A 22716-nucleotide genomic window follows, 5' to 3' on the forward strand; every position below is an offset into this window, starting at 1 on the left:
CCAAACTAAATTAAAGTTCCCTTGAACTCTTTCGGACCGGGCAAGTCCCCTGTGCGTTGGGACGTATCTACGGGATCTGGCCGCCTTGTTCGGCGTCCCGTCCGTTTCCGTGCCTCTGGTTCTGGGGGGGGGGGGGGTCATGTGGCGGCACCTGGTGGCAAGCCACAGGCAGAGTGAACCCTCGGCTCTGGAGGGAAGAGTTAAGTGTCTCGGTGTGGGAGGCGCAGGTCACGGGGTTTATCCTTGCGGGTATTTAATGTCGGGCAACGCCCATGCCCACGAGGAGTAGGGAGCAGCACTGTGAATAATTTATTAAATACCGTTTGATCACACAACTTCGTGTCCTGTCTAATTCTTGGCTGGACTCCAGTGAGTCCACCTTCTTCGAAAAGGGATGCTTTTACATTGTCAACCCATTCCCTCCATACACGCTGCCTCATCCACTGAGTTACACCAGACCTTTCCTCTACAACCGTAACACTACAGTGCTGTAACACTATATTGTGCACTCTGGTATTTTTCTCTTTGTACTACCGATTATACACGTGTGTGGCTAAATTACTGGTTAGCTCAATCCTCTGGCTGGGGTTTATTCTGAGAAATATTGCCCCTCATTCATTTTTTTAAAAGTCCTTGGCACATTTAGCCCAAATCTTTGTCCCCGTCTCATGCCTTGATTTGTATGACATGTAAAATGAGGAAGATTTGAATCTGTGTATAGGCAGCTGGTTAAGAGTCTGAGATTGACTCCTGTTCTGTCGAATGGAACCTTTGGATGCTCCCTGCAACCAATAACACTGCAAATATCTTTGTGACTCCCTGTGACCGCGTGGGTTTTCCCCGGGTGCCCCGGTTTCCTCTCACATTCCAACAACATGCTTGTAGGTTTGTAGGTTATTTGGCTTCTATAATTTGTAAATTGCCCCTAGTGTGTAGAAAAGTGCCAGTGTATGGGGTGATCGCTGGTCAACGTGGACTCAGTCGGCCGAAGGGCCTGTTTCAATGCTGTAAAGATTTCAAGTCTAAATCTTCCAACCTACCTTCATTGCGGACGCCACACTTTTTCTCTGTAACTGTAACACTACAACGCTGTAATTCTACTATCTGCATTCTGGTGGGTTTTTTCTTTTGAACTACATGTTTTTACTTGCGTTTGCCTTGATGTATATAGTATGATCTGATTTAATTGGATAACACAAACAAAAGCTCTTCACTGCATCTCAGTACACACGGCAATATGAAACCAATATCAATATTTGCCAGTGTGAATCATACAGCTGCCGCCTTCATCCGCCTTCCCAGCCGTTGTGACGCTCCACTAAGATCAGCCATCATCCTCCGCCTGCTCCACCGTTGAGGTCTTGGTTGGATTGCTCTTTGTCAGAGACCTCCCCCTTGACCGTACCGCCATGGGTGGCCCTACCAGGAGCAGAGCTCCAGACGGCATCGATCTCAGGATTTCAGGTCCACGCAAGCTTCTCCACCACGTCATGGTGACAATCTGCGGTCATCTTGGACTCTATGCCACTGGATCCTGACCCAGATCTGTCAAGGACTGTGCGGTGGCTGTCTGTGCACCAGTCTCCCCACGTTAAACAAAGTCACGCACTGGCGTCCTCAACCCTGGAGACCCCCATGGTCAGCCATGTACTTGGTACAGTGAAATTCTTTATTGTGCACACAATACACAAGTGTGCAGAGTCACCATGTGTAGGGTGCCAACAAAGTTACAAACGTATTCAATCTAGTCCCGATGGTCCCTCTCCCTTCACCCCCACCGGGTCCCCCTTTGTTTTCAGCGGCCTCAAACAACAAACCTAAAAATGACCCTCATGACCCTGTTACACCACAGTGTCAGCAGTGGAAATGAGCACTGACCTCTGAGAAGAGAAGGCACAAGAGACGGCAGATGCTCGAACCTGGAGCAAAAAGGAAAGGGAGCTGCCGGAGGAACCCAGAGGGTCGGGCAGCAGCTGCGGAGGGATCACAGTGAATACGCGGTGCTGGCTCGAAGGGCCAAATGGCCTCCTCCTGCACCTATTGCCTATTGAAATGGGCGATCGTCATTTTGGGTCGAGGCCCTTTATCTGGACTATCAGATGCCGGGTGGATCATCCATTTCCCTCCACGGATGCTGCCTCGCAGCCTCTCCAATTCCCGCTCTTAGGGTTATGTCCAAAATGGCGGCCAACCCAGGCGACTGTTTTCGTGCTAGCCACAGAAGCAGATCAAGACAATCGCTCCACACTCTTAAATCTCTTTTCCTACAGCAACATCTCTTATTTTAACTATGATTTACCTTGCACGAAACGTTATTTCCTTATCATGTATCTGCACACTGTAAATGGCTCGACTGTAATCACGTATTGTCTTCCTGCTGACTGGATAGTACTCAGCAAAAGCTTTTCACTGTACCTCGGTACACGTGACAATAAACTAAACTGAACTAGAACTGTACACTGTGTAGGAAGGAACTGCAGATGCTGGTTTAAACTGTAGACACAAAAAGCAGGAGTAACTCAGCGGGACAGCCAGCTTCTCTAGAGAGAAGGAATTGGGTGACATTTCGGGTCGATCTCCTTCTTCCAATGTGTCACCCATGCCTTCTCTCCAGAGATGCTGCCTGCCCCGCTGAGCTTTTTGTGTCTGTCTTATATCGCGGGGTGACGCCTGTTTGGTCGTGAGTAGTCGCCCAAAGAGTCGTACCTTTTTTCTGGTCGGCGATGGATTTTCAACATTTTGAAATTTTTCGGCCACCTGCTGCGACTCTGACGGGTGCTGGCAAGTTGCTGAAAATAATAGCGCATGTGGGACAGGCCCTTTAGAAGAGTAAACTGCCTTGCTTCCAAGTGGCAAATTAAACAATAGGGGCAGAATGAACCTCGGGACTTCCTGCAACCGATTAACACAGCAGGTCCTCTCCTGAATATAAGGAAGGATAAGGTTCGGTGTGAATGGCTTTTTTAATTGTCAGCTGGCATTGACTGAGTGTCAATGACAGGTATCGTTGACATCATATACAAGACACTGCCTTCAGGGAAGAGGAAGGAAAGAGGAATGGGAATCATAAACCAACGAGGCTCTAAATCTGATTGTAAGCAGCACACAATTTCCTGTGTCCACGAACATTGAATCCAGAACTCGAATGTAAACTGTGTCACAACCCACACCATCGTCTCCCCCCCCCCCCCCCCAACCTCACAAAGTTTCCCCTCAGCCACAAACTGCAAGATTGAATGAATTTGTACAGAGTGTGACAAGTGCTGGGCCTGTTGCTTGCAAAGCCCTGCCCTTATTAAAGGCAGGTGGAATATCTGCGTTAAATTAGCTGGAGAGGCAGGCAGAAAACTAATCACCACCAAGCAGACATTTCCCCCTCACACACCTGGAAAGTAATCGATAAAATGCTGGGATACCTTGCTTCCAAAATCGACGCCGGGCCAGTCTAGACTTGGGCAAAAGTGAAGCCAGCACGTCGATATCTGCAACTTTTGATGACTTTGACAACTTGGCAGACCGTATCAAGTCGAGAGGGTCCCAATAAATGGAAATTTTGTCCAGAGGTGAGCAGAAGGAGTGGTGGAGGAAGCTGGAAAGCGCCACTGGTTTTCTGAAAATCCACACCCGCAACATGGTACAACTTGGAGGATAGAGATAGAGTAGATCGTAAGAAACCTTTCCCCTTAAGCGCAGCACGGTGTCTCAACGGTAAAGCTGCTGCCTTCACAGAGCCAGAGACCCGGGTTCGATCCTGATTAAGGATTTGAGTATAGGAGCAGGGAGGTTCTACTGCAGTTGTACAGGGTTTGGTGAGACCACACCTGGAGTATTGCGTACAGTTTTGGTCTCCTAATCTGAGGAAGGACATTATTGCCATAGAGGGAGTACAGAGAAGGTTCACCAGACTGATTCCTGGGATGTCAGGACTTTCATATGAAGAAAGACTGGATAGACTTGGTTTATACTCTCTAGAATTTAGAAGATTGAGAGGGGATCTTATAGAAACTTACAAAATTCTTAAGGGGTTGGACAGGCTAGATGCAGGAAGATTGCTCCCGATGTTGGGAAAGTCCAGGACAAGGGGTCACAGCTTAAGGATAAGGGGGAAATCCTTTAAAACCGAGATGAGAAAAACTTTTTTCACACAGAGAGTGGTGAATCTCTGGAACTCCCTGCCACAGAGGGTAGTTGAGGCCAGTTCATTGGCTATATTTAAGAGGGAGTTAGTTGTGGCCCTTGTGGCTAAGGGGATCAGAGGGTATGGAGAGAAGGCAGGTACGGGATACTGAGTTGGATGATCAGCCATGATCATATTGAATGGCGGTGCAGGCTCGAAGGGCCGAATGGCCTACTCCTGCACCTAATTTCTATGTTTCTATGAATGGTGGTGCAGGCTCGAAGGGCCGAATGGCCTACTCCTGCACCTTTTTTGTATGTTTCTATGTTTCTATTACGGGTGTAGTCTGAATGAGGTTTGCACATTCTCCCCATAGTGTGGCAAGTTTTTTTAAACACAGAGTGGTGGGTGCCTGGAACACGCTGCCTGGGACGGTGGGGGAAGGCAGATATGATAGTGGTGTTTCGGAGGCTTTAGATCGGTAGGCGGATGCGGAAGGAATGGAGGGATGAATCATTGGCAGAAGGGTTTGGTTTAATTTGGCGTCATGTTTGGCGCAGTCATCGTGGGCCGAAGGGCCTGCCTATGTGATGTACCATTCCACGTCCTATGAATTCATATTCTCTGCTGCCTCATCTTTCCAAACTCCAGGTCATCCATCAATTCCAATGAGTTTGCCCAGTTCTTTTCCTCTAACGATGTTAATTGCTGGAATTTTTCCACTCTCTCTTGTCCCTCGCTTACTTATTACTTTAGGAATGCTTGTAGTCTTCTATTATGAAGACAGATCAAAAATATTTGGTTAATGTCTCTGTTTCCTTATTCCTGAGGAGTAATTTGCCTCACCACCTTAAACTCAGCTTTTTCATTCACTGTAAGTTTGTACCCTATTTTAACCCCACCAATTTCTGGTTCCTAAAATCCTCCGAGCCCTTAAGCCTACGACTATTCTTTACAACTTCATATGCTTTTCTTTCCGAGTAATATCATTAACCTCTTTCGTTAGCCATGGATGGATCATTTTTCCCCAAACAGTCTTTATTTCCCAACGGAATATACATTAGTTGAGAATTATCGAATAACTCTTTAAACATGTGCCACTGCTGATCTACCATTCTTTTGCATCTCATTTTCCAATCCATCTTAGCCAACTCTCCCTCATACCTAAGTAATTGCCTTACTTAAGGCTCCAGTTCTTGTTGCTAAATTTGTCACTCTAACTGAATGTTAAATTACCTCACAATAAGATTACTCTTTCCCAGGGGGCCTTTTACTGAGATTACTAATTAATTCAGTCTCATTTTCCCATTACGAGATCCAAATTAGTCTGCTGCCACAATGTATTGTTCCAGGTCTCTTGAATCTATTCCTTGAAGACACCTTCAATTATTCCATAAATATTCCATCAGGCCGCCTTTGCCAATTTGATTCATCCAATGCATCTGAAGATAAGCATCTCGATTATCATTATGAACTTCCACTATTCCTGGATTTTTATAGCAGTTGATACTTAGTTTAGTTTATTGTCACGTGTACCGAGGTACAGTGAAAAGCTTTTGTTGCGTGCTATCCAGTCAGCAGGAAGACAATACATGATTACAATTGAGCTATTTATAGGAAGGAACTGCAGATGCTGGTTTACACCGTAGACACAAAATGCTGGAGTAACTCACGGGACAGACAGCATCTCTGGAGAGAAGGGATAGGTGACGTTTTGGGCCGAGACCCTTCCTCAAGGTAAGGCCAGTAAGGTCCGATCAAAGATAGTCCACGAGTCGCCACTGAGGCAGATTGTAATTCCTCATTCCTTCTACCCATATTTCTGTCTCATTAGATTCCTTATCTTCACAAAAGATGACTCTACTTCCCAATCCCTTTCCAGTATTGTTCAAATTGTCTCTGCCTCAGCGGTGGAGGCCGGTTCTCTGGATGTTTTCAAGAGAGAGCTAGATAGGGCTCTTAAAAATAGCGGAGTCAGGGGATATGGGGAGAAGGCAGGAACGGGGTACTGATTGGGGATGATCAGCCATGATCACATTGAATGGCGGTGCTGGCTCGAAGGGCCGAATGGCCTACTCCTGCACCTATTGTCTATTGCCTAAAAGGTCAACTTTTGTTGTTCGAGCCATCGTCAACAACAATTCACCTCCCTCCCCACATTCCTCAAAATAATAATCCTGAAGGGTCTCACCCCGAAACGTCACAAATCCATGTCCTCCAGAGATGTTGCCTGAACTGCTGAGGTACTCCAGCACCTTGAGTTCTGTGGAAAGTTCGCAGCATTTGAGTTCCTTATGTCTCAACTCTACCGTGTTTGGTTATTCTGTTTCGTACTTGATAGCACAAAATGAAAGAAGCGTAAAAGAAGGCATCTCCAGGATTTGTACACCAGGGTTCCTCTGCTCCTCACTACAGTCTAGGGCTCCACAATCCAATGTTTACATCCTCACCAGTCTTTCCAAACGACATCATCTCACAATATTGATCAATATTATCTCACAGCTTCCAACTAGCCTCCTATCAACACAGTCTCAAGAGGTTTCCTGACACAAAACATTGCCCATCCATGTTCTCCTGAAATGTTGCCTGACCCACTGATTTACTCCAGCACTTTGTGTCTTTTTTTGTAAACCAGCTTCTGCAGTCCCTTTTTCTTACGTGTCTCCAATCAGCAACACTAAGTTTCATGTCATCCGGGCTCTGAACCGGCCCTGCTGAGTGCCCCCCACCTCCCCTGGACTGTCTCCCTCGGATGGCCACGTCGCACAGACACATCTCCACTTTAGTCTGTTTGAACTGTTTTGACTATTTTACTGTTCTTTTACAAACCATGTTTCTCGGGGTATCTAAATCTAAATTTTATTAGTTATTTAAGTTATGACATCGGATGGAAGCTGCAAACCCAAATCTCGTTGCACTTATGTGCAATGACAATAAAAGATATTATTATTATTATTATCTGCAAGCTTACTGACTACAGTTTAGCTTAGTTTAGAGATTCAGCATGGCGACAGGTCCTTTGGCCCACCAAATCCACGTCACCCATCCATCACCCGTTCACACTAATATAGGTACAAAATGCTGGAGTAACTCAGCGGGACAGGCAACATCTCTGGAGAGAAGGAATGGGCGACGTTTCGGGTCGAGACCCTTCTTCAGACTGGTTCGGGATAAGGGGAACGAGAGATCTAGACGATGATGTAGCAGTGAGCGAGGATGTTGCATGTTATCCCACTTTTGCATCCGCTCCCTACACACTAGAGGCAATATACAGAGGTCAATTAACCTACAAACCTGCAAACGTAATCTATTAACCTGCAAACATGGTCACAGGGAGAACGTGCAAACTCCATACAGCCGGCACCCGTGATCAGAATCGAACCCGGGTTTCTGTCCGGTGAGGCAGCAACTCTACCAGCTGCGCCGCTGTGCAGCAGCCTACCATTTGAATCCAACATGTGCAATGAACAATTCAGATAAACAGCTGTGAATTACGACTTTATTTGGAAAACATTGTCCCCCACTTTGATGCCATTTCCTGGAACATTGTTACGATCATGCTTTGGTTCGTTGTCACATTCTACTCACCCCCTTACACATTATGCTGCTGCTTGGAGACATAAGAGACTGCAGATGCTGAAATTTTGAGCTGAAAAATATGCTGGAGAATTTTACAAGTCCGTTGCTCACTCTTTAAACTCCCCCCCACAAAACTCAGAGTATGAAGGCCAGAATCCACAAATTTCTAACTTGGAAACAGAAGTGTTACCCACTGAGTTGAACGATCATTCAGAGCAGGAATGTTAATGCAAGAACGTTCTTTTCAGCTCGATCTCGTCGAACACCTTTCACTCAACCAGTCTTTCAAACATGAATTCCCATAAAACCATTCATTGTCAACACCTAGATTCATATGTTATTTTAACATTGCAAATGTCTATCAGCTCCCAATACTTGTCCAAGTACACGCCGCACATTCACCAACAGCTGCGCACTCCCAATCCCGTGTAGACACCTCTAGAAGATCACCCCTCATCCTCCTGCGCTCCATGGAATAGAGAGACCCAGCCTACTCAACCTCTTCCTATAGCTCACACCCTCCAGCCCTCGCGACAAGGAGGTTCTCACAAATAAAAGTAACCACAAGTCAATATCTGAAAGTAGACACAAAATGCTGGAGTAACTCAACGGGTCATGGGACATTTCTGGAGAAAATGGATAGGTGATGTTTCAGGTAGGGACCCTTCCTCAGACTGAAGAAGGGTCCCGACCTGAAATGTGCTCAAACTGTGCTTTCATGTTGATATTCCTCTTTTTCAGTGTGATTTTTCACTGAAGTCTGGCTCAGCCAGTGACACTTAGGAATAGACTGGGTGACAACCAAGAATAGTTTGGTGACTACTGGAGAGACAGTTGACGGCACCCGGGACAGGCTGGGTTAGTACCCCAGTCTGTGTCTTTCGTGAGAAAGTCACCCAATAAAGCTACGGAAAGGCCTAATGAACCACCGTGGCCTAAAAATCCATCAGGCGAGAATGAAATGCTCGGAGAAGGAGAAAGAGGTGCAGCGCACAGGCCTTGAACCTGGTGAGACGCAGGAGGAGCCCGGCCAGGACTCACCCCACAGAGCCCAGTCCCTCCACGCACTAGAGTCTCCCAACCCCTGCAGAGTAGTTATTAAGATGGCTGATCCGTGGGCGGTTGCTGCTGGGATGCAAGTCGGGGCCTGATCAACCCCGGCTGGGTCGCCTGGGCGAGGGTGTCTGATGTTGTGAGACCCGAAACACCCGATGACCCCAGATCACATCACAGAGGATGCGTCCCAGCGCATCTAGAAGATGTATCTTTTTCACACTTAGGCTGCTCCTGGTTTGTAAGTTTACATCTATTGAGAGTTTACATCTATTAAGTTTACATCTATTACATACACATTGAGCTCCCCCCCACTCAACTTTGCCTCAGTGTCAACTGAAGAGCAGCAACCCCAGAACCAACAGGCTCCTTACTCCAGGCCCTGCAGGTTCATCTACCCTGTGGCTGAATTTGAGCCAAATTATTAAGTGGCCCAATATTGAATGGGCCAGTCATATTCAAAAGCTCCGGAGATCGTGCAGAAGAGTTTTACCAGAATTCTGCTTAGATTAGAGGGTATTGGTTATCAGGAGAGAAACAAACTTGGATTGTTTTCTCCGGAGCATCAAGACGTTGAGGTCAGATCGAATTGAAGTACATAAAATTATGCGGGGCATAGACGGGATAGACAGTCAGAACCTTTATCCTTCTACAGGGTAGAAATCTCAAAGGTCAGAAGGGGAAATGCCTTTCAGGTCAGAAGGGGAAAGTTTGAAGGAGATGTGCAAGGTCATATTTTTATTTACACAGAGAGTGGTGGATGCCAGGAACGCATTGCCAGGGTGGGGGTTAGACTTGTGACTCTAGCGATACAGCACGGAAACAGGCCGCTGAGTCCGCGACGACCATCCCGTACACTAGCACTATCCTACACACTAGGGGCAATTTACAATTTTACCAAAGCCAATTAACCTACAAGCCTGCATGTCTTTGGAGTGTGGGAGGAAACCAGAGCACCAGGAGAAAACCCACACGGTCACAGGGAGAACATAAACACTCCACATAGACAGCACCCGTAGTCAGGATCGAACACACCATCAGGCAGCAACTCTTTGGAGTGTGGGAGGAAAACAGCGCACCCAGAGAAAACCCACACGGTCACAGGGAGAACGTACAGACTCCGTACAGACAACATCCATAGTCAAGATGGAACCCGAGTCTCTGGAGCAGTAAGGCAGCAACTCTACAGCTGCGCCACTGTGCCACCTAGACATACCTGATCTCCCGGTTGCTAAACACTTTAACTCCCCCTCCCATTCCCACACTGACCTTTCTGTCCTGGGCCTCCTCCATTGTCAGAGTGAGGCCCATCACAAATTGGAGGAACAGCACCTCGTATTTCGCTTGGGCAGCTTACACACCAGCGGTATGAACATTGACTTCTATAACTTCAAGTAACCCTTGCTTTCCCTCTCTCTCCATCCCTCTCCTTTCCTACTAGTTCTCCGACCAGTCCGACTGTCCCCCTGATTACATTTTTATCTCGGTATGCTTTTAGCTAACAATGATCTATTCTACATTTTCCTTGAACGGCGTCCACTTTAATGTCTTGTTTTCACACCTTACACTTCCTTATCTCTAAGTCTCCATCTCCCCTGACTCGCAGTCTGAAGAAGGGTCTATCAAGCAAAATATGAGATGCTGTTCCTCCAACTTGCATTTAGCCTCATTTGAACCATGGAGGAGACCTAGGACAGAGTAGGAGTGGGAAGGAGAATTAAAGTGTTTAGCAACAGGGAGATCAGGTAGGTCCAGGCAGGCTGGGTAGGAGCTCCATCCACACTCAAAGACGGAAGGCATCTGACTCTCCCTCCTCCTACTACCCAGACCTGACGCCTGGTAACTTCCTCACGCTCATCAGGCGACAGATACTCTGCTAGGGTAGCAGTCGCCTCTTGTCTCAGGCCTTCCCCGAGGAGCAGTGGGTAGCGAGTGATTAGACACTCAGCATGTGACCTCCACATTTGGCCCATCAAGTCTACTCCGCCATTCAATCATGGCTGATCTATTTCTCCCCCCTAACCCCATTCTAATCCACAGCCAACCCACGATCACAACTGTACACTGCTGCTACCAACCAGTATTGAAGGCTCATCAATCAGGGTACTGCTTCACCAACCTTCCTCCTCCTCCTCCTCCTCGAGCTTCAGAAATACATTTGTTGCCAACATTTCCAACACTCCACGTCCTCCTCAACAACTATCCCAAAAAGGAACTAACAATTGTCCAACGTCCTGTAGAGGGTCCGATAGACTCAATGTTCTGCCATCATTGATTGTTTAGTTTATTGTCACGTGTACCGAGGTACAGTGAAAACCTTTTGTTGTGTGTTAACCAGTCGGCGGAAAGACTATACATGATTACAATCCAGCCATTCACAGTGTATAGACACATGATAAGGGGAATAGCGTTTAGTGCAAGGTAAAGCCAGCAACGTCCGATCAAGGATAGTCCGAGGGTCACCAATGAGGTTAGATAGTAGTTTAGCACTGCTTTCTGGTTGTGGTAGTGTAGATTAGTATGTCTTTACTATATATATATATAGCCAGATCTTCATCCCTACCCTGGGCCGGTCCTGTAAGCTGGTGTGTCACTCCTTCTCTTTTAGATTTGACGCGGATCACGGGGATGAAAGCAGGTTGTGTTCCCTCCGTTTGTACTGCAATAAAGACTATGAGTTCTAACCTCTATGTGTGAGTCTGGTCATTTCAACATAGTGTCAGAAGTGGGATTCAAACCCACCCCTCCACTTGGGGAAATTCATTCCAAATGTCAATGAATTATCGGCCCCACTGCGCCAATGGCTGATTATATTGGTGAGAAAGTAAAGTCCTGTGCAGTATGCAACAGTTTGCAACCACACCAACAAAAGCAGCCACATCTCTCACACCCAGTTCCCGGCCTCCCATGGTCCACGTTGGCAACTGACATTTTTGAGTGGCATGGCAAACAATACCTGGTTCTAGTCGACTCGTATTCCGGATGGTTTGAAATCGATCTGCTCAGTAGCCCCACCTCTGCAGGGGTAGTCCAGAAGCTGGCACGCCATTTCTCTGTTCACTGGTCTCCGCAACAGCTACTGTCTGACAATGGCAGTCAATTTACCAGCCAGTACTTCAAAGACTTTGCCACACGCTGGGATTTTCGTCATATCACCAGCAGCCCCGAATACCCACAGTCAAACGGGCTGGCTGAACGTGCCGTCAGGAGTGCCAGACAAGTGATGGAACGATCCCACAGAGCAGGATCAGACGTGTAACTAGACCTGCTCAACCTGCGCAACATCTCCCGCGACCCGATATTGGGTTCACCCTCTCAGCGACTGATGTCAAGGCAAACCCGAGCCACACAACCGGTGGCGAAACAGGCACTAGTACCGCATGTGATCCCACCATCAGAAATCCAGTCCAGGCTACAACAAAAGGATGGTACGACAAGACGAGCGGACCACTTCCACCACTAGCCAAGGGACAAGTGGTCCATCTACAAACCGACAAGGGTCACGGTGTAATTTCTGGAACTACTTCCGAACCACGCTCATATGTGGTCAATGACGATGGCGGCACCTACAGACGTAATGGACAGCACGTCCTGCCTGTGAACGAACCAGCACCACCTCCGTATTATCCTGACCGCACATCCATCCTCATCCAGTGGCATCGGCCCGACCATACCATCACCACCATCTGCTCCTGATCCGGTCGTTTCACCCATGGCCACGCCGCCCCCACCCCTGCCAAGGTCTCCTGTTTCATCGCCGGGGATGCTGTTTCAATCTCCTGCACCTGTCCTACCACCGATCACATCTGCGGTGACGGGAGAAAATGCAAGACTGTACCGTACACGTGCAGGTCGCGTCTGCAAGCCCACCGTAAAGTACCCGGGCTACGTTTGAACTCCCCTCCAGCTTACTTACACATACTATATGTAATCACTAGTACCTACATTTTGCATGCGGTTATCATATCTATTTTATTAGGAGCTAATTCTTTAAGAGGAAGGATGTAGATTAGTATGTTTTTATATCACCACACAGATTATGCATGTTACACATTCCTTAATAGTCCAGTCCAGATCTTCATCCCTACCCTGGGCCGGTCCTATAAGCCGGTGTGTCACTCCCTCTCTTTTAGATTTGATGCTGACCACGGGGCTGAAAGCACCTTGTGTTCCCTCCGTTTGTACTGCAATAAAGATTATCAGTTCTATGTGTGAGTCTGGTCATTTCAACAGGTAGGATGATTCAATTGCCTGATAACAGCTGGGAAGAAACTGTCCCTGAATCTGGAGGTGTGCGTTCGCACACTTCTCTACCTCTTGCCTGATGGAGAGGGGAGAAGAGGGAGTGGGCAGGGTGCGACTCGTCCTTGATTATGCTGCTGGCCTTGCCGTAGCAGCGCGAGGTATAAATGGAGCCAATGGAAGGGAAGTTGGTTTGTGTGCTGGTCTGGGCTGCGTCCACAATTCGCTGCAATTTCTTGCCGTCCTGAACAGACCATGCTGTGATGCATCCTAATATAGATTGATTGTAATCATGTATTGTCTTTCTGCTGACTGGATAGCACGGTACAAAAGCTTTTCACCGAAGCTCGGTACATGTGACAATAAATTAAATTAAACAGTAGATAGACACAAAAAGCTGAAGTAACTCAGCAGGACAGGCAGCATCTCTGGAGAGAAGGAATGCGTGATGGGCCTGTCCCACAGGCGACTCTTTAGGAGACTGCTAGGGACTAGTTTTCATGGAATCCACCTACGACAACAAAAATTGTCGCCACTGTCACCGCTAATTTTTCAACATGTTGAAAATTTTGCAGCAGTCGAGTGTAGTTGCCCAAAAAATCACTTAAGTGGGACAGGCCCAGTCTAAACCTTCCTCAGGCTGGTTATGGATAAGGGAAACGAGAGATACAGAAAGTAATGTGGAGAGAAAAAGAACAATGAATGAAAGATATGCAAAAAAGTGACGATGATAAAGGAAAGAGGCCATTGTTAGCTGTTTGTAATGTGAAAATCAGAAGCTAGTGCGACTTGGGTGGGGGAGGGATGGAGAGAGAGGGAATGCCGGGGGCTACCTGAAGTGAGAAGCAGCGAGAGAGGATAAACTAAATTAAACAATAAAATACTTTCTGCTGTGGAAGTAGGTGAGAGTTAAGGGGCTGTCCCACTGCGGCGACCTAATTGGCGAGTTTAGAAGAGTTTAGGAGAGTTGAAAAAATGGCATGTTGAAGACCTCCTTCGACTATGTTGAAGACCAGCTTCGACTAGTTACGACGAGTTATGACTAACTTCGCGAAAATTGGACACCGAATAGTGGAGAGTGAAGACGACCTCCTTCGATCTCACTTCGACCTCCCTTCGACTATGTTGAAGACTATCTATGACTACCTTCGACTACCTTCGATTACCTACGACTAACATGCCGACCTACTACGACCAAACCTGCGAGTAAAAAAAAGCATCGATTTTTTCCATGGCAATCTTATTTTACTAGCGGGTAATTTTCAGCATGTTGAAAAATACGCCGCGACCTAGCTGAGGCCTCGAGTACGCGGAGACCACTCTCGAGCATGAAGGAGAGTTACGAAGACCTCCTACAACCTCGTGTCGACCATGCTGCGAGTATGAGTCGAGGGCAAACTCGCCAGAACTCGCGGATTAGGTCGCCCAAGTGGGACAGCCCCTTTATTGGGGACATGCTGAACTTCCTTATCCTTCTAAGGAAGTAGAGGTGTTGGTGTGCTTTGTCCGTTGTTTCAACGTGGGTGGTCCGGGAGAAGTTGACTCTGTGTCCATGCCACTGAGGACGTCCCGCAGCCCCGACGTCGGACTTGTATCACCCCGGCGAGCGGTCCTGGACATCGGGCCGCCCGTAGCTGCAACTGCGGAGGGCTTGGGGAGGCCCTGACCACGGGGAACAGTGGAGGAAGAGACTGACTTTGGTGCCTTCCCACACAGTGGGAAACTTTGATTCTGCTGTGTGGGGATGTTTTATGTTAAATTCTATAGTGTGTTGTGTTCTTTATTTTTATTGTATGGCTGTATGGGAATTTCATTTCACTGTGCCATCTGGCACATGTGACAATTAAATGTATCTTGAATCTCTTGAATATTCACTCTGAGGAATTTTTTCAACTCTCAAACATCAAGGTCGCAGAGGAGCTTTCAAAGGTGGCGATGGCCAATGTTGCCTGCGGGATGTTCTATAGGAAATGGGGTGGAAATTAAGAGGGAACCTATCATTAGTGATCCATACACAAGAGCTGGCATAGGACCATGCGATAAAGTCTGGGTCTTTTCGTAAAGAATAAAGACTTCAGGATCTTGGATTCAAAAAGCACTGCGAATTCAGCATTGAAGGCAAGTAATATTAGGAGAAATAAATCTCATTTCCCCTCAAAATTGACTTCCCTGACATGGGAAATATGTCCTTCAGTTCAACCTGGCCAGGCCTCTCATAATTTTACACACCTCCATTAAATTTCCCCTCAGCCACCTCCGTTCCAAAGAAAACAACCCCAAGCCCAGCCAGCTCACAACTGTCGTTCTCAAGCACTGGCTATATCCTAGTCAATCTCAACACCCTCTCTGCTGCTAACATATGGTTCCGATAGAGTGGTTTAAATGCACACCTTATCCTGTGGTTTAAATCACATTTCACACAAATCCCACATAATGCCCTTTCTCTTATTCCGTACATCAGTCTAAACAGGCAAGAATTCAATTTCCCTTCTCAGTCACCTTATATACAGCGCCCTCCATAGTGTCGGGGACAAAGACCCATCATTTATTTATTTGCCTCTCTACTCCACAATTTGAGATTTGTAATAGAAAAAAACCCACATGTGGTTAAAGTGCACATTGTCAGATTTTATTAAAGGCCATTTTTATACATTTTGGTTTTATCATGTAGAAATTACAGCAGTGTTTATACATAGCCCCCCCATTTCAGGGCACCATAATGTTTGGGACACATGGCTTCACAGGAGTTTGTAATAGCTCAGATGTGTTTAAATGCCTCCTTAATGCAGGTGTAAGAGAGCTCTCAGCACCTAGTCTTTCCTCCAGTCTTTCCATCAGCTTTGGAAACTTTTATTGCTGTTTATCAACATGAGGACCAAAGTTGTGCCAATGAAAGTCAAAGAAGCCATTATGTGACTGAGAAACAAGAATAAAATTGTTCGAGTAAGGTTCTGTTGGGCTTGGTTTGGTGAGTGCAAAGGTGGCTAATGGAATTGGATCCTACTGATTATGATGAGATTCATGTCGGTAGGGCATGCAAGGCATGGGAACAGAACATATGCTATAGGATTCTGAGAAATGTTGAGGAACAGAGGGATCTTGAAGTGTCTGACGGAGACCCTGAGAGCCCAGAATCCCTGAGAGTATCAGAAAAGGTTTTGCAAAGTTGTGCTCTGCTCAACACAGCAAGAAATGGCAGAGTTGTGGACGCAGCCCAAAACATCGCACGAACCAGCCTCTCCCCAATCAACTCCATGTACAGCGCTGCTTGGGGGAGAGCAGGCTAGATAATCAGGGACCACTCACACCCCGGTCCTTCCCTCTTCTCCCCTCTCCCATCAGACAGAAGGCACAAAAGCCTGAAGGCGCGTACCACCAGATTCAGGAACAGGCTCAACCCGCTGTTATCAGACTCTTCAACAGACTTCTCATAAGTTGAGAGTTTAGAGAGAGTCAGCGTGGAACTCTGAGTCACTATCCTACACACTAGGGACAATTTACCGAAGCCAAACAACCTACAAACCTGTACGTCTTTGGAGTGGAGGCGCCAGTAATGGCTGCCTCGCCAACAGTCTGTTTGTTCTTTCTTTCCTTTGTGTTTAATAATATGTGTTAAGTGTATGTTTTCTGTGTTCGTTAGCTTGTTTTACGTGGGATGTGGGGGTGGGAGGTGTTGGGGGAGACTTTTTCTAATCTCTCACCGCGACAGAGATGCGATTTTTCCCGTATCTTATCTCCGTCCCCACTGCGGCCTAACTTCGGGGAGTTGGCGGCCTTTGCTGAAGACCGTCTTCGAGAAGCTCCACCGCGAGGAGCCTGCGCACTTTAACATCATGGAGTCCGCGGTCCCTCTGCCAGGGATCGACCTCGGAGTTCCAAGCGTGGGTGCATGCGGACTTTAACATCATGGAGCCCGCGGGCTGTGGTCGTGGTCAGTACCAATTCTGGATCCAACTCCTGGAACCCATGGCTTTGGACCTTTCCACTAGCCCATTGTGGTCCTAACCAAATTACTCCTCCCACATTGACATGCAAACAATGAGCGCATTTATGTTTCTTCAATTTCATGGTAAAAATGTACCTCCGCTGTTATAACTGAAACTAAAGGTTGTCGACCGTAACATCATTCTGCACGGCACATTTTCTAACGTCTGGCCTCATGAGTGCGATGGCTGGTTAATGATGAAGTTGTTGCAGTTAAAAAGTTGACAATGGTTTAGGTTTAATATGGTCACGTGTACGGATGGACAAATTCAGGTACCGCCCAGATTAGTTTAATTTAGGCAAATATATTGTAGTACAAAGCTTTATTTTACATGCTATCCACAGGGATCAGAAGTATTATACATAAATACAATCTTCAAACTCCAGTACAATAGGTAGAGCAAAGGGGAAGATACAGAGTGCAGAATATAGTTCTCAGCATTGTAGCGCATCAGTTCCACACACAAAGTCCAATGTCCACAATGGGGTAGACGTGAATCGGGCAGTACTCTAGATTATGGAAGGACCGTTCAGAAGCCTGATAACAGATGGGAAGAAGCTGTTCCTGAGTGTGATGATGCTCATTTTCAAGTTTCTGTACCTTCTGCCAGATGGCAGCTGCAAGGTGAAGGCATGACTGGGGTAGGACATCTTTGATTATGTGTACATAGAAGCATAGAAAATAGGTGCAGGAGTAGGCCATTCGGCCCTTCTAGCCTGCACCGCCATTCAATATGATCATGGCTGATCATCCAACTCAGTATCCTGTACCTGCCTTCTCTCCATAGCCCCTGATACCTTTAGCCACAAGGGCCACATCTAACTCCCTCTTAAATATAGCCAATGAACTGGCCTCAACTACCTTCTGTGGCAGAGAATGCCAGAGATTCACCGCTCTCTGTGTGAAAAATGTTTATCTCATCTCAGTCCTAAAAGATTTCCCCCTTATCCTTAAACTGTGACCCCTTGTTCTGGACTTCCCCAACATCGGGAACAATCTTCCTGTATCTAGCCTGTCCAACCCCTTAAGAATTTTGTAAGTGTAGGAAGGAACTGCAGATGCTGACTAAAACCATAGACACAAAATGCTGGAGTAACTCAGCGGGTCAGGCAGCATCTCTGGAGAGAGGGGAAGGTGACATTTCGGGTCGAGACCCTTCTTCAGACAGATATGTTGGTTGCTTTTTCATGATAAAGCAAACGTGGGCGTTGAATGGCGTGATCAAGCGAGGGTCTTATCCAGAGTGAAGGGGTGACTGCACGCTAACCCGTGTCACAAGGAGCCATTGCTCTGTAAATCATGACTTGTAAAGCGCTTGCTGAGCTTCAGAGATCTGACTGGAACATAGGCTGCCGGCGAGAGCAATGGGGCAGAGAGGGAGGAAGCGGGCAATGGAATTGAGCGAGTGGAGGAAAGCAAAAGGCAGCAATACCCTGAACGATTGGCCGAGTTCACAGAAGTTCACGCAAGTTGGAAAGCTTCCAGTAAAAGGCTTTAGCAGCGAGACAGGGCGAGCTGGGGAGAGGAGGAGGAAATCTCTGCCAAGCAGCCACTCTCCACCTGGAGGACCATGAGCAACCGATGCAGAGTGGCACGCAGAACCGCTCGCTAGTGCACAGCAGCAAAAACAAGCACAGAAACATGTCGTAGACAGTCTACTCAACCTGGGGCACATTGGCAAGATCCCACACCAATAACATGAAAACACACACCATTCAATAACTGTACTCCTGTGCAGATGAAATTAAAGTTATGGAAGTAGGCAGTAAATAGCAGCAACTCAATTACGCTCCCTGCATTCCAGAATATTATGTAACCAAAGGGCATGGCTCGGTAATTGCCGGGAAACTGCAGAGAAATATCTTGGACAAATTCAGAGACTGCCCAGAGCAAATATATTTTAGTACCAGACACAGTGGTGGAGGAACTCAGTGGGTCAGGCAGCATCTGTGGAGGGAATGGACTGAGGCATTTCAGGTTGGGGACTTTTGTCTGTGGGTTTTGATCAAGGTTTCAGCACCTGCGTCAGCTGTCCATTCCCTTCGCAGATGCTGCCCGACCGACTGAGTTCCTCCAGCATCTTGTATTTTGCTCAAGATCCCAGCGTCTGCAGTTTGTCGTGTCTCCACGTTTAAGTCCAGTCGCTTGTAAGCTTGTTGCGCCAATCAGAGGACAATGGTAAGGAGTGCGTAAATTGCAGGTCTGCAGGTTAACAGATGGTTTTCTTTTCCCACGAAAGGGATTGCATTCACTGGAAAGGCACATCTCACACACACACACACACACACACACGCAGAGATCTCAGTCCATGAAAGGTTACGTCCTGAACATCAATTCTCTGTATTCCATAAGAATGACACCGCGAGCATTGCCAAACCATATGATTATACAACCATTAGAAATAATAGAGGGAAAAAAAACTTCAACCACAACCACTTCCTAACCTTCACCTGCCAAACAAACCCGCTTTGGATTTCATTTCCCCGTGACTCCTCCAAGAGCACGTTTACCGGCAATATATTCTCCCCGAATTCTCGGGCGTAAATTGACATGAACAAAAAGGAAAAGCACAATCGTCTCCAGAAGGCCCCATGATTAGCCACAGTCTTCTCTGTGCGAGGCAGTAAAGAAATAATATTGCTTTAACTTCACCTAACATCTGCACTTGCGATTAGTGGAGGCCGTGTGTAAGAGAGCTTCAAACACACGTACTCAAAGAGCAACAGCTCACAGAACAGAAGGAAAGACTTGTTGGGGGAGCTGAGGGAAGTTAGTTAGTTAGTGTAAAATCAAACTTATCCCACGTCCAAAACTCTAGGGGAAAGGTTCCAAGGATTACCTTCCTAAACTGGGATCTACTAAAGTGACAGAATTAAAGTCAGATAATCTGTTAAAAGAAACCCCAATCACAAGCAGCAGAGAAATACCAGATTCTGTCATGGCCAAGTAGAAGTGATATTAGCTGAGAAGTGGTGCTGAAAGGCATTAGAGGACAGAAAAACAGCATTCCTTACTGCTCAGCATTGAAGTGCAGGAGGAAAAACTAAGTGTTAAAGACATCACCAGCAATGGATGGATATGGTAACTGAAGGAGGAAGGAAACGGAGGGGAAAAAAGTCTGCACACCAGGAGAAACCAAAGAGTTTGCTTGAACAGGTTAAAGGGATTTTTAAAGGTGCCAAGAGGGCCCCTGAGCTGAGTATTGCTGAAGATTTTAAACAAACAGCACATTCTTACTGAATTATGACAGCAGAAGAGTTGTTTGAGAGGAAATTAGAAACTAATCAAAAAACAGCAGAGAATTTGAAGATAAAATAGGTAATGCATTTTACGACTGGTTTTGATAGTGAATGTGCCCCCCGGGTCAGGTCATGACTGACCTGACATCTATTTAAAATGGTCAAAGGAGGGAGGGGGGGGGAGTCACAGAGGTTAAAACAAAGCTAATTGCACTGAGGGCTGTTAAAACAGGGAATGTTTTGCCGCAAAGTGGTTGTCAATATTTAAAGCAGTGGAAGATAGAAAGACACAGCAAGGAATCGAGATTAAAACACAAAGGACTGGAGAAACTCTGAGGGTCAGGCAGCATCTCTGTGTGTTTAACATCTGCAGTTCCTTGTGTCGCAATGACATTTAGATTGTTCTTGCAATAAAAAACAGACAGCCAAATATGTGTACACACACAGTGAAGTTGGTGCCTCAAAGTGCCAGCAACCCTGGTTCGATTCTGACTACTGGTGTTGCTTGTACAGAGTTTGTACCTTCTCCCCGTGACTGCGTGGGTTTTTCGCCGGGATCTCTGGTTTCCTCCCACACTCCAAAGACTAAAGGGCCTGTCCCACTTACGTGTCCTTGGCATGCAAATTACGTGACCTCGTCGCCGCGTTGAGGCACACGGGGATCGCGTGCGCGCGGCGCCGGTCCCACTGAGAAGTGAGGAGGGGTATGTAGTTGTGCGCAACATCGCGCGGGGCTCCAAAACCTTTGTAGCGAACGAAATCTTCGCGCGCCAACGGCCTGTCGAGTAACTGACGGCCAAAGTGGGACAGGCCCAAGACCCTGGCGCGACGCAACGTCTCACCTTCAACAGCAGCAGAAGCAGGCAAACGATCGCCGAACTCGGCCTGGGGCTCACGGCCGTTGCGGTCCGGTTCCGCCCCCACTTCTACTCCCAGAGCGGGGCCAAGAAAATTGAAGATAGACACAAAATGCTGGAGTAAGTAACTCAGCGGGACCGGCAGCATCTCTGGAGAGAAGGAATGGGTGACGTTTCGTGTCGAGACTCTTCTTCAGTCTGAAAGAAGAGTCTCGACCCGAAACGTCACCCATTCCTTCTCTCCAGAGATGCTGCCGGTCCCGCTGAGTTACTCCTGCATTTTCTGTCCATCTTCAAATGATGTCACGCGCTCCAGACGGCTGTGCGGGCGAATGAAGTTGCGCGGGACCGTCGCGCCTCAACGCGACCACGAGGTTGCGTAATTAGCGTGCCAAGGACACGTAAGTGGGACAGGGGCTTTGCAGGTTTGTAGGTTAATTGGCCTCAGTAAAATTGTAAATTGACCCTAGTGTGTGTGGGATAGTGCTAGTATACGGGGGATCGCTGGTCGGCGTGGGCTCGGTGGGCCGCAGGGCCTGTTTCTGCGCTGTAACTCGAAGCTAAACTAAACATATAATGACAAAGGGATGTAAATTTTACACGAGAGTATTCTTAAATCAGTGTGTCAAAAGCATTTGAGATCATCTCCATCAATCCCTCCCAAAAGCCAAATTGAGCATGTCCCAAGTGTTAATGGTGATAAAACACATCTGTGATGCACTAAACATGAAGGGTCTATTGGATAACACATGCAGGCAAGCTCACTGTCCGCACTTAAGGGGCAACAAATTAGCTGAGCAATGGCAACCTAAAATCATCATCACCAATGAACAAAATGAAAGGTCTCGACCCGAAACATCACCCATTCCTTCTCTCCAGAGATGCTGCCTGTCTTGCTGAGTTACTCCAGCGTTTAGTGGTCTATCTTTGATCAAAATGAAAGGTTGACAGTACAGAGGAATACAGACCAACCTGCTTGTGTACATTTATACGATTATAATGCTTTTTTTATATTAAGGGCTTGTGGAAAGCACTAAATTATTATCACAGACATGCAAGGGACAGCAATGCTCACAAGCTGGGATATAGAGTTAGAAATGTGGCATTAAAGAGCACAGAATTAGGATGTGGCTCCATTGCAATGGAAATGCAAGGTGCCGAGTACCAACAAGAGGAGACATGAGATGAACTAGCTGGATACTCCACTCTGATAGACTATATTAGACATGTCGCGGGGTGACGCCTGTACGGTCGTGAGTAGTCGCCCAAAGAGTCGTACCTTTTTCTGGTCGCCGCTGGATTTTCCAACATTTTGAACATTTTCGGTGACCTGCTGTGGCTATGACGGGTGTCGGCAAGTCGCCGAAAAAAATCCCGTAAGTGAGACAGGCCCTTAAGGGTGTCAGGGGGTTATGGGGAGAAGGCAGGAGAATTAGGTTGCGAGGGAAAGATAGATCAGCCATTAGTGAATGGCGGAGTAGACAGAATGGGCCAAATGGCCTAATACTGCTCCTGGAACTTATGAGATGAGTTAGTTAAGGAGAGAGAGCAAGCTTGTGAAATCGTTATGCATTGTTTTATAACGATGAACGAGGCAGCGAGACGCAAGGAAACTTGCAGAAGGCACCGTGTCCGTAATTATGT

General features: G+C 47.0%; 1 protein-coding gene and 1 long non-coding RNA gene across 2 annotated transcripts in view; one reads left to right on the forward strand and one right to left on the reverse strand.

Moving 5' to 3' along the window:
• bop1 (BOP1 ribosomal biogenesis factor) overlaps positions 1-22716 on the reverse strand; it is a 185473-nt gene that overhangs the window by 49248 nt on the left and 113509 nt on the right. The window lies entirely within an intron of this gene.
• LOC116986377 lies at positions 5661-15625 on the forward strand. The gene is made up of 3 exons (XR_004415461.1): positions 5661-5690; positions 10442-10447; positions 15487-15625. It is a non-coding gene; the product is annotated as an uncharacterized LOC116986377 (long non-coding RNA).

Source organism: Amblyraja radiata, chromosome 2 (genome assembly GCF_010909765.2).
Source record: "Amblyraja radiata isolate CabotCenter1 chromosome 2, sAmbRad1.1.pri, whole genome shotgun sequence".
Taxonomy (NCBI): Eukaryota; Metazoa; Chordata; class Chondrichthyes; order Rajiformes; family Rajidae; genus Amblyraja; species Amblyraja radiata.